The sequence below is a fragment of the Hibiscus syriacus genome, unplaced genomic scaffold (assembly GCF_006381635.1).
Source record: "Hibiscus syriacus cultivar Baekdansim isolate YM2019G1 unplaced genomic scaffold, ASM638163v2 tig00008289_pilon, whole genome shotgun sequence".
Taxonomy (NCBI): Eukaryota; Viridiplantae; Streptophyta; class Magnoliopsida; order Malvales; family Malvaceae; genus Hibiscus; species Hibiscus syriacus.
Window position 1 is genome coordinate 655545 of NW_024062162.1, and position 13402 is coordinate 668946.

The following is a 13402-nucleotide window of genomic DNA, read 5'->3' on the forward strand; positions in this document are numbered from 1 at the left end:
CGCCACCGCCGTTCTCTTACCCGATGTCGTCGCCTCCACCGTCGCCTGATTTTATGACCCCCGCCGCCGCCATCGTCATAGAGTTTTATGACCCCTCTTGGAGGATATTATGGGTCTATGTTTATAGATCCGACTTGGGGTTCATATGCCCACATTTTAGCAGGTTCAGCCTCATCACCCATGGCCGCAGCACAGACACCTCCTATATAGTTTTCACACTCAGCGATGTTTGGGTTTTATGAGTTTTCCCAGTTTTCACAGGCCGGTGGGATAGTCAGTCATATACTTCCAGGGTCCTTATTCTATGGAGGTGCTTCATCGTCATCAACTCCTCATCAACCTAATGTAACTGCTCAGGACGACGACGATGACGATGATGGTGAATAATGATGATAGCGAGGAGTCACAACCACTGATACGAAGAAATCATCCTCAAGAACCGACAGCCACCGCTCTGCAGAACACATTCGCGTCATAGGCATCGATATATTTTTGTTTTTTATTATATTTGTATTTAGTTGTTTATTGGACTTTTTTATTGTAATTTTTTTATTATTTATCATTTAATACTTTCTTTATTTCATTAATTTTGTTGGATTTATTTTAATTTATTTTGTTGAACTTTTTGTTAATGTATTTTGGTTAATTTTGTTTATTAACACTTAATATCAGTTATTTTAATTTGTTTATCATTTACCATTTAATACTTATTGTAAGTTTGTTGTATTTAAAATTATATTCAAATACAAAATTGTTATTGTTTTGATAAAATTTAATAATTGTGTTCAATAACTTTCTTCAGTTTGTCACTTATTGTAAGATCGAATGACATTAACTTGAAGTAAATACAAATTAAAGTACATGAATTCTTATTTGATAAACAACTACATCAGTTCATCGTCAATTGTTACTTGATGACAGAAGAAGTGGACATGTTTTTCTAGTGTGTCATGGGTTTCTACAATGCCCACATCTTCTCGAATATCCATATCACAATGAATTCGATTGGATTTTGGACGACCACACTCCCTCAATAAAGTTGGATTTAGTACAATCGGAAGCCAATCTTGAACCTCATCAGGGTCTTTGTCATTACCTATAGGGGGAACTCAAATTCGTATACCTTAAAAACTTCAGATAGTGGGTATACGTGATCTACAAAACAGTTATAGTCTTGACGTGTATGCGAGCAAGCTGCTATCGCATGAGAGCATGAATACTTCAGAGCTTGAAAAAACTCGCAGTCGCACGTTCTGTCCCATAGATTTACTCTTAACGACACAGATTCAATCCCATGAAGAGGTCGCGACAACTTTGTGGCACGAAACATTTCATGTCTTCTAGAGAAGCTTATTACAGACATTCCATTTGATGCGACAATTTTTTTGTAGATCTGCAACTAATCTAGGGTGATAGACATGACCGCCTTGCATCCAGGTTTGAGCTTGTCCCCCGAGCTTCGCAAAAAGCGCCCCCAAACAAAAATATATAGTTTTTACCAAAGCCGCTACAGATAAGTAACGTGGACCCTTTAAGGTTGAATTGATTGCCTCAGCCAAGTTGGTCGTCATGTGTCCATATCGATATCCACCATCATATACGTTCGTCCACATTTCTTTATCGATGAGGCTGATGTAATCGTATCCTTTGTCATTTTTCGCCTGAAAATCTTGAAGCATTGATTCAAATGTTTGAGGAAGTAGTTCGTAACCTGATCAAAAAATGTATAACTTACTAACTTGCTTTCTTTGCAAAATTAAAATGATCGAAAGAAAACAAACTACATCAGTTTCACTTACCCATGCGCACAATTAATTGACGCTCATAATTCTTCTTGTACCTTCCATGGTAGTTCGCAACAATATGTCGGAGACAATACCTATGTTGGATAAAGGGTGGTTGCCACATTGGACCCAAAGACTCCATTGATGCTTTGATCCCTGCTCCGCGATCTGAAATGACACAGATTTTTTCCCTCGTGATAACATGTGCACGTAAGTTTTGGAGGAAAAAAACCCAAGAATCTGTATATTCTCCTTCAACAAGAGCAAAAGCAACTAGAAGAATGTTGCGATTGCCATCTTGGACAACTGCAATAATAAAACTTGCTTGCATTTTCATACAAGAAAGTCCCATCGATCTGGACCAGAGGCTTGCAATATTTGACAGCATTAACGCACTGTAGGTAAGTCCAAAAAACCCGGTAGAATTGACATTGATTGCGAAGAACTCAATCATTATGGTATGCATATAAGGTTTCGAAGTCCACAATTGTCCCAGGATTCAACCTCCGCACCAGCCTAAACCAGCCTGGAAGTTCGTTGTAAGATGCATCCCATTGGCCATGAAGTTTTACAATGACATTTTGTTTTGCCAACCAAGCTTTTTTATAGGAGATAGTGTACCCATACTACGATTGTATAACTGAAATCAACGCAGCAACAACTATATGAGATATTGCTTTTACCATGGGCATGATGGCTTGGCATATCACTTCAGAGTCCAAGTTGGGATGATCTTGGTTGACCACTCCAGCACAACATGTGTGAGGACCGTTTTATACTGTTAGTTCCCATATATTGTGCACCATCCAATTTCATCCGATAGTGTACCCATATCTTGGTTGACCTCTTCGATACGCGAACCATCCAATTTCATCCGTTTTCATGTTGGGCACAGTAGCATACATATTTTTCTATCGTGGAGTGGTCGACTCTCGATTGAACAAAATTATGGATATTGTAATTTTTTATAGCTATCATCACTTCTTCTTTGCTTGAAAACTTATGCCTAAAGATAACTCACCATTATTTATTGATGAGTAATATACATAGTTACCGAGATGAGGTATATCCGCAAATTTTGGCCCGTACATTGCACTTTAATCAGCTTCATATATGTGTGCTGGAGGGTCAGTTTGTGCCACATTTAATGGAACTTTATCTACATTATCATCATCATCAGAGTTGAATTGTGGTGATTCTGGGTGAATGAATAGTCCAGTCTCAGCACCATCCGCACCAGACTCACGAAGCAGTTCTTATGGTGGAGATAATGGTTCATCCATGCTCTCCACATTTAGGTCGAAGAACCTACTACTTACATGCCTTCCCCTTGAAATAGAAGATATATCGACATTGAGATCGAAAAAGCTCGCAGTCGAATGCCTCCCCCTGAAGCTTGAAGTCATCGTGTCAAATGGAAACTGCACAGATTGTTGCATTGATGACATCTCCAAATTAAGGTCAAAGAAATTTGCAGATGAATGTCTTCCCCTTGAACTGGATGCGATGTTGCCATACGTATTGTTCGTGGACCCATCTCGGTACATATCGTAAGGAGTTGCGGATGAATGTCTCCCCATTGAAGTTGATGTGACGACATCATGATGCGGATTTCCTATTATGGCGTTAAAATCATTACACATTACTGTAGTCGGGCTGTTAACTTGATCAACTTGTTCAGCCAGCCCATAGTGGGAGCTTAATGACTGACCCCAAACAACACGCACTTGAACAAACTTTGCATACATCTCAATATCGTCGTCTGAATAATTACTTTGAGAATCAACCATCATTTCAACATCATCATTGTTCGATAATTCGAACGCTGTATAAGTTAATGGCAACAATGATGTTGGAAATCTGTACTGCAACGATGACATTCTTCTACTACTTCCAACATGAACCTTCCTCGAAATCTTCATTATCAACTCCTCAAGAGTTATGTTTCTCTTGAATGATATTTTAACACGCTCATTTGATACGAAAACAACGCTGATTTCATCTTCTCGAATTTTTCCATCATAATAAACAATAGCTGAAAGTCGCGCAATTCTTAGAGTTTAAAAGTGCGACAATATTATATCTGCAAAAAAAATAACTGAAACAAACCTGATTAAATAAATAATATATGAACGAAAATATAACATAATAAATTTTTTACACATAAACATAAATAATTTAAATAATATAATTTTATATTATTATCTGTACCACAAAAATAATTCAACGTATGCTCCCGCTTTCCCCTTGAACTGGCACAGAAATTAATTAAAAACAATTACTATAATATTTTTTCAAATAATCATAATAAACAATAAGTATAATAAAAAAATATTATAACAAAGTTACCTTATAACGAAAGATCGAACGAACTTCTGAATTAAATATAAGAGGATTGTCGGGTGTTATTTACTGGTTGAAAGGATTGTTGTATTAATTTCTCGGTCGAGAGGGAATTGTAAGAGAGTAGTCGAGAGATGATGCTTTAAAGCCGAGAGATGATGCTTTAAATCCGAGTGGTCGGGGTCGCGCCTTGCATTATTCATGTCTGATAATTGAGCATGTGATAATTGAAAAACGCGACCCCTGACTCACGCTATAGCCCTACGTGTCGTAAGGCGCGCCCCATGGGCCGCGCTTTAGACACGTGTTTCTATGTCAGCGTAAAGCGCGCTACAAGGGACGTGCCTTACCCCCACGTGGCACCAAATCAACGTAAAACGCTTTGCAGGGGGCGCACCTTACTACAAAGGGTGTTAGATCGGGAAAAATAGTCTGAAGGGTGCCTGACAGGGAATATTATAGGGTATAAGTGATATTTGGGGAAAATCGCCTAGAGAAAGATGTATTCAGTTCGATTTAATTTGGCGATTTTCTTCAAAAATCATTTTGATCAATTTTATTTTTCTATTAGACATATTTTTATCTTTATTTATTGATTTAACACCCTTTGCAGTAAGGTACGGTCGCGCCAGATCTAACGCCACGTGAGGTAAGATGTGGGTCATGCATCGCGCCGTGTGAAACGTGTAAAAAATCAGGTGCTATCTTTGTGAATATTTTTAAAATAGTGCCTAATATGTAATTAATTTATATTAAGATGATATTTGTGTAAAAACGTTAACTTTATTTATTTTTTTTTGTGTGTGAAAAAAAACTTTATACATTAAAATCTTTAAATATTCTTTTGCAAATTATTTTATAACTCGATAAATTTTGATTTTTGCATGAAATTATACAATACATATAATCTAGTATAGGAAAACTTTTAGGTTAAGTATTTTAAAATATGAATAATTTTATAAAAGTTTTATAACTAATATTTCTTTTACAAAATGATGATGATGATGATAATAAATTTTTTATAATTTAAAAAATTATAAATTTCATATTTTTTGAAAACTTTATTGACTTTTAAAATTAATTGTTTAAAAATATAAAAATATTAAAATAAAATTTTAATTACAATTGAAGGATCAAATGAATTATTATTCATTAATTATTATTTTTAACAACAGTTAATAATTTTTATTCATTTTTAATAAAATTATTTTAATTTTTGAATGAAATTACACAATACGTATAATCTAGTATATGAAAACTTTGAGAGTAAGTATTTTAAAATATGAATAATTTTATAAAAATTTTATAACCAGTATTTCTTTTACAAAATGATGATAATGATGATGATAATAAATATTTTATAATTTAAAAAATTATAATTTTTATATATTTTGAAAACTTTATTGACTTTTAAAATTAATTGTTTAAAAATATAAAAAATATTAAAATAAACTTTTAATTACAATTAAGGGATCAAATGAATTATTATTCATTAATTATTTTTTTTAATAACAGTTAATAATGTTTACTCATTTTTAATAAAATTAAAATTTAATATTTATTTTATATTTTTTAAAATTAATATTAGAAAAATGGTCCCTCAATAAAGAGGTGATATTTTTTTAGCTTCACATTATTTTTTTTATTCAATTTTATTTACTTTTAATTTTTTTATTGATTTTAAAAAAATGAATAATAATTAATTTGATCTCTCAATTGTAATTAAAAGATTATTTTAATATTTTAATATTTTTAAATAATTAATTTTAAAATTCAATAAACATTATTAAATGTTGTTAAAAAATAATATCACACAAATAAATAAATAAATAAAGTTGTCGTTTTTACAAAATATCACCATAATATAAATTAATTACATATTAATAGTTTAAAAGTATTTACAAAACGGTCACCCAGTTTTTTACACGTTTCAGAAGGCGTGGTGCACGGGCTGCGCCTTCTGCCACGTGGCCTAAGGCGCGATACATGGGCCGCGCCTTCCTGCAAAGTGTGTTATATCGGTAAATAAAAATTAAGTGGTGTTTGACAGGTAAATAAAGTTGATTAGATTGATTTTTGAGAAAAATCGCCATTTAATTTAATTTTGGAAGAAAAATAATCTAATTGCATTATATGATTTAATTGTATCTTGATAATAGTACAGATAAATAAAACTATGTGATGAAAAACATAATTTTCCAAAAGTTTAATTACAAAACACATGAGCTTTGGGTTGTGAAACCAGAGATGTCCTTTATAATTGTATAATTGTAGACACCCGTTTTTGTTCGGGTCTACAAAAATATTAATTATTATTATTATTATTATTATTATATTAATATTATTATTATTATTTTTTAATTTACATATTTTACATATATTTTGCAGGCCTCAACCAACAGCCTAGATACAACATCAACCCAATTGTTGATCTAACAACCTCAAGCACAACTACAACCGAGGCCCACTCTCTAACCCAATAGCCCGACTTGTTTACAATCAAGCCTGACCCAGTTCAACAACATACCATTCAGCGACCCGGACCCGAAGAAGAACCGGCCCAGTTTGACCTAACCCGATTCTACCTAGGGTTTCATCATAACCCTAGGTAGCTGCTTCTGTCGCAGCCGTCCTTTGTTGCTGCCAGCACCGACCGCCTCTGACACCGCCGCTGTCATCTACAGTGACCGACCAACTACTTCAATCAATCAAGCAAAGAATCATATCAACCCCAAATGAAAAATGAAAAAATCAGTCCAAAATTCTGAGGCAAATAAAATATCAACAAATCCATCACATGCAGGGGAGGATAAAAGAAAAGAAAGATAGAAAAACAGGGGCATTTAGTGAGAACCACAACAAAAAAAAAAGCAGAGAAACAAAAAAATCGAGAGCTAACTAAGAAAAGAGAGAAAAAAAATGAAGACGGAAACATTACCTTGTAGATCTGACTGTAGAGATTTTATTGGAGCTAAACAAACCCTTCATTGGAGGTAAAGGTCTCCCCTTTTTCTAGGACTAGTTAGGGATCAGAGAAGGTTGGTTCTTTGAGGTTTAGGCAAGTAAATAGGGAGGCTTCAGGGAGTTAAAGGAGTCAGAGGGGCGAGAGAGTTTTTTCTGGGTATGTCTTGCTCCCCGTGACCATCGATCTACAGTGGACGGGGAATTAGGGTCTTTTATCTTGAGTGGAACACGAAGAGAATCGAGATTATTTTACTCTCTGTTTTTTTTAAGAGGGGAGAGAGGGGAAAGCTAAGGTTTTTTGTGTGTTAGCCACCGATTTATGGTTCCCGGAGAAGTGACTATTCCACTCCCGCGGCGGAGGAAGAGGCTGAGAGGGAGGGAAGGCTGAGAGCATTTTGCTCTCTGTTTATTAAAGAGAGAGAAGAAATGTGAGAAATGAGAATATGATTATTTATTGTTTTTATTATTTGTAATTTGATATGTAATATTTCTTTATTATGATTATTTTTTTACATAGTATGGTTTTATATATTTTGTAAATATGTAAATGAGAAATTTATTATGAGGGAAATCTACGAAGACATCTCCCGACTACAAGGGAAGGTGTCTTTTTAAGGATTTTTTGTATAAATGTGTATTTTGTATTCGATAAATTCTCTTTGTTCCAAGGTTATTTATTTTGATTATTTTCAACTCTTTCCACTTTTATTTTGTTTTATTTTATTTTATTTTATCTTTGCGAAGAATGTAAAATAATGTTTTTGTGAGGGGTAATCTATGGGAAAGTCTCCTAACTGTTAAGGAAGTGCTTTCCCGAAGATTGTTCACACAAAAAGGCATTATTAATTATCTAGAAATTGACATTTTGAATAAATTTAAATGAATAAAAGGATCTTATATAAATATATTTTCAAGTTTTTAATTCTCAATATTAAACTACATACAATCGTTAGGTATCAAAATTTGGACGTTGTGGGGTGCTATCCTTCCTCACACCTAACCGACTACCGAACTCTTAAAAAACAAATTTTTGGTAAAACGCATACCATTTTTATCATTTAAGGTTTCCAACCTACCTAACTTAATGGTTGGTGGCGACTCAAAAAATGAAATTGTTTTCACAATCATATTTTATCGCCTTCCCCTGTAATAAATTTTTCAAGTCTAACGAATCCCGCGGGAGACGTTATGATAGTTTGGTGACTCTGCTGGGGACTTCGAGAGTCAGGCCATAAACGATTATACATTGTTTTATTCTTGGGAATTACAAACTTATATTGTATTTAATTTATGATCCTTTTATTTATTTGAGTTTCAACATATACTTTATTCTATTTTTTAACTAATGATTTTTTATTTTAGTGATTTCAGATTTGAACAGACTTTGGAAATTATGAACCTTTGTATTCTGTATGTTTTTAAAGGTTTGTGAGTTTCGCTTCACATACAAAACGTACATTACATATCATAAGCTCACTTACGAGCTTTGTCCATTTTTAAGTTGAGGTGAAAGCTTAGCTAAGTGAGATAAATTGTTTCTCCGCATGGGTTTTAGCCAGTAACCTTTGGGGTTCATATACTTTTGTTTACATAAGATAAATTTCTCCGCATGGATAAGGGAATGTATCCTCTCAAATGAACTTGATCCGCACAAGCCTGTAATAGGACAGGATTGAGGGTTTGGCAGCCTAAGGAGGCACCAACATGGACAATTCGAGTACTTTTTTCTTATAAAACTAATACTGGCATATAGTGAACCCTACTAACCCACCCCAATAAAATTCATGTCAAACCTCTGTCCGTCAGTAGGTACCCAAAATAAGTGTACACAAAGGAGAGAAACGACTCAAAATCTCTTCTATTTACCTCATTATTTATTTTCTTGATATTTACTTGATATTTGAATTCTTTTATACTGACACATTTCTATGTTTGATTTTTTTATATTGTTTGACATTGCATGATCACATAAATAAAAGAAAGGTGTTGATAACCAAGTAATCATCATAGTAGAAGAGCGCGACCATTAAAATGGAAAAGAGTTTTCATAACAAGGAATATCACAATTTGACGGTTCGAGCTTGGCAGTTGCTTGGATTACGTATCACAAACCGCATTCGTCTATGGATCTTTCTTGTAAGGATGAAAATATTTTGGATGAATGAAAGTCTTTTTAAAAATGATTACTTTGGAAATCGTACCTTTTGCAATTTGTATTTGCACTGCATTTATTTAGATATTTTCACATTTTTTGCATCTGCATTTGCATATTCGCATTCTGCATGACATTCATTGAAGCATTTTTTACATAATTAATCATGGAATCACGTGTTTATCTCATGGAGGACTTTGAGGAAGTGCTTCTAACTGTGCAACTTCGTTCACACAGTACTGAGAATGGAAGCAGAATTTGAGAAATAAAGAAAGCTGGAAGAGAATTGTGTGAAGATGTAAATAGAGTGGGAAGCCAAAATGAAGCACGAGAGAAAAAGGCCATCGTGGATCATATCTTGCAAAACCAAAATGACCTAGTGACCAAATGGTAGCAAAATTGACTGGGCTCAACCAAGAAAGAGGCAAAGAGAGAAGATTTAATCGTTTATGGAAACTCTGAATTTGTAATGGCCATGTGATGTGATCCAATTCAGCATCATATTTACCATGGCTATTCCAACCTTTCCAGGGAAGAAACTTCTATCTTTATACCTATAGATGCTTATTTCATATGTTATAGATAGTTATTTTCATATATATATATCTATTATACCTATAGTTATGATAATAATTATCCATTTATAGATGATACAAGTTATTCATAATTATAGTCACATTTTTATAATATACACATTATATAGGTTATATACTTAGTTTATTTTCTTATGTTATGCATGTAGGCACATTCGGCCAATACTTGGGAGCTGCATTGGAGCTAAATGGAGCATGTAACAACAAGGAAACTTACATGAGATCGATTAGGAGAGCACAAGGAACAATTGGTGAAAATTTGTCTGGAGGCTGTGAGCTCATAGCTGGATTGAGCTGAAGATTTGAGCTACAAGATGACCTCATTCAGCTGGGGATTGCACCATCATCATCACCACTTAGGACACTTCAAATATGTCCTAAGTCAAAATTTGTGAAATCGTACCTTTTCGTGAATAGTTGTCACCTCAAGAGGTACCTTTTCACAAGGAGCTGCCCAAACGTTCACCACGTTACAAGTCATCTAAGGCCAGCTCACCACCAGCTCATTCACACCCAAAGTAGCTCAAACATGAAGGGTTACCTTTCCAAACATTGTGACCTTTCATGAATAATGCTGCCCATGAAGATGCCTTTTCAACAAGGACGTGGATGAAGAGATCATCACACTATTGGAAGTTAAATCACCAAGAGATATGAGCTAAAAGGATCCATGCCTATTCGGCCACATCACATGCCATGCACATGAGAGCCTTTGGCGCCAAACATGAAGAGACACACCCACCATTCGACCAAGGGAAGAAAATGGCGCCAAGATGAACAAGCATGCCCATTCAGCCAAGGGAGATGTCTTCCCATCCTTAGCCGAATCATTAAGGCTTTTCATGAAGGATTAGCCGAACCATCATAAGCCCAAAGGACTTATTCATTCATCTCAAGCATTATGTATTTTCCTAGAGACATGTATCTAGCCGAAACAACTTGTAACCATTCGGCCAAGCCCTCTCATTTCCTATAAATAGAGTGGTTTGCCTTCATTTGTACCCATCTCATCTATTATATAAAATATACTCTTGTGAGTTATTTCTCTTCAAAGTTCTTTGTGAACTTTATTAAACAAGTATATGTATCTAGCCGAAACAACTTGTAACCATTCGGCCAAGCCCTCATTTCCTATAAATAGAGTGGTTTGCCTTCATTTGTACCCATCTCATCTATTATATAAAATATACTCTTGTGAGTTATTTCTCTTCAAAGTTCTTTGTGAACTTTATCGATTAAACAAGTATAGTTTCTATACTTGTGGCGTCATTTCTTCCATTTTGATTCCTAAATTCTAGATTGATACTAGTGGGTTGAAGACACTATCACCACCCCTCAAACAAGTTTGTGAAGACCGGGATTGTGCTTCATTGCATAGTTTCCTCTTTGGCGAGTTTGAGATACAACATCACCACCATCTTCATTTCATCATCAACATCCTTCATCAAGACCATCATCAATCCCATAATTCCGCAGCCATCTCTATTCTTATTCTTTCATTCCATTACTTATATTATTATTCATTTCTTAAACACATTATTAATCATATTTCTTTCTTATTATTTTGCAGCCCAAGCTTATTAATTTAAGGACATCAGTACTTGTCAATCCTAGATCGGGACACAATAAGGCTATCTACTCTTTTCACCAAAGTGTGTAGATTCGCCTTACATCAAGCGGTAATCAGAGCATAGTTGGATTGAAAACAAAAGTGTCATTGGCGTGCAAAGCAAAAGAAAACGACTCCTACATCAAAATTGGAGTGCAAAAAGAAAGAAAAAGACAAAAGAAGAGAAAAATCAGAAGAAAAAAAAAGAAAAGAAATTCAAAAGAGAAAGCAAGCCAAGGAAAAGTGCTCTACCTTTGCAAGTACATCAAAGAGGCCATCTACACTAAGAGAAGAAAACCTTATTATTTCTTGAGAAAGGTTGCAGTAAGTGTTGTTTCTTGAATTGTAAGATACCTCTTTCTTTTTCATAATTTTGTTTTCCTTGTCTTTAACCATTTCTTTCTTTTAATACCTTAAAACCTTTCTTCTACCTTTCCATTTCTTCTATTCTTTCTACCCTAACCTATTTGCAGCCGACGCACACAAGGAAGGAATTAACTTGTTATAATCTTGAGTAAGTTCCTCAAAGGACTTAGCAAGAGAAATTGAGTGGAAAAAGGCTATTGAGAGAGTGAGATTAGAAGGGGAATTGTTAAAAGCCAAATATATATTCCCGAGAGTAAACATGAGTGTTGAGTGGAGGAATTTCTTTTTTTGGAAATTATGAGACTTTGTGAGTGTGATGGTAAGGTTTATTTTTTTGTTTTATTTACTAACCATGTCTCAAAGTCCTAAAGAAAATGCAGGTCAACCCAATTTGCAAATGCAAGCACTGATTGGAGAAATGATGAGAATGTTTCGAACATAATTTGATGCTCTCAATGAGAAACTAGACCAAAGACAAGATCAACCATAAATTAGAAACAATAATACTCCTCGGAGGTAACAACCTCTTCCAGAAGATGATGTCCCAAATCCTTATGATGAAGAAGAACCAGCATTGATACAATGACCTAGGCGTGCCAATGTTGATGATAATATGAGCAACATCAAAATCAAAATTCCTCAATTCCAAGGGAAGACTGATCCAGAAGCCTATCTTGAATGGGAAAGCAAGGTGGAACATATGTTTAGTTACCATAACTATTCTGAACTCAAGAAAGTAATATTGGCAGCCATGGAGTTTGTTGATTATGCTTTGATATGGTGGGATCAACTTACTATTACTCGAAGAAGGAATGGAGGAGAGAGACCAATTTCAAGGCTCGAAAGAAAGGGTATCATGCGTAAATGTTTCATTCCTACTCATTATCACCGAGACATGTTTCAGAAATTGCAGAATTTGAAACAAGGCCAACGAGAGTGTGGAGGATATTATAAAGAAAAAGAGTGACAATGATCCGAGTCAATATTGAGGAGGATCGTGAAGCAACCATGGCTAGATTTCTTGTTGGACTCAATCCTGAGATTACCAACACACTAGAATTGTATCATTATATCGAACTTGATGAAATGGTGCAAATGGCTATGAAAATAGAGAGGCAATTACGAAGGAGATCTATATCTCGCACTACCATGCCTTCGAGACGGAGTCCTAACAATTTGAAGAAGTCTACTCCTACTCCTATCAAGGAAAAAGCCGAATCATCAAATGCATCCCAACTTGGGTAAGGATAATCGAGGAAAGAGATCCCTGAACGAACAGAGACATCCGTGTTTTAAATGTCTGGGAGGGGGCATATATCCATACAATGTCCCAATAGAAACACCATGTTATTACTTGGAAATGGTGAGATTGAATCTGACCATGAAGAAGAAGAAGCACCACCAACAGAAGTGGAGGAAGAAGCCGAAATTGGTGCTCCTGTGAAAGGTGAAGCCCTAGTGGTCAAGAGAAGTCTAAGTGCCCAAGTAGTAGAAGACGATGCACAACAGGAAACATCTTTCATACCCGCTGCCATGTGAATGAAAAAGTATGTTTCATGATTATAGACGGAGGGAGTTGTACTAATGTTGC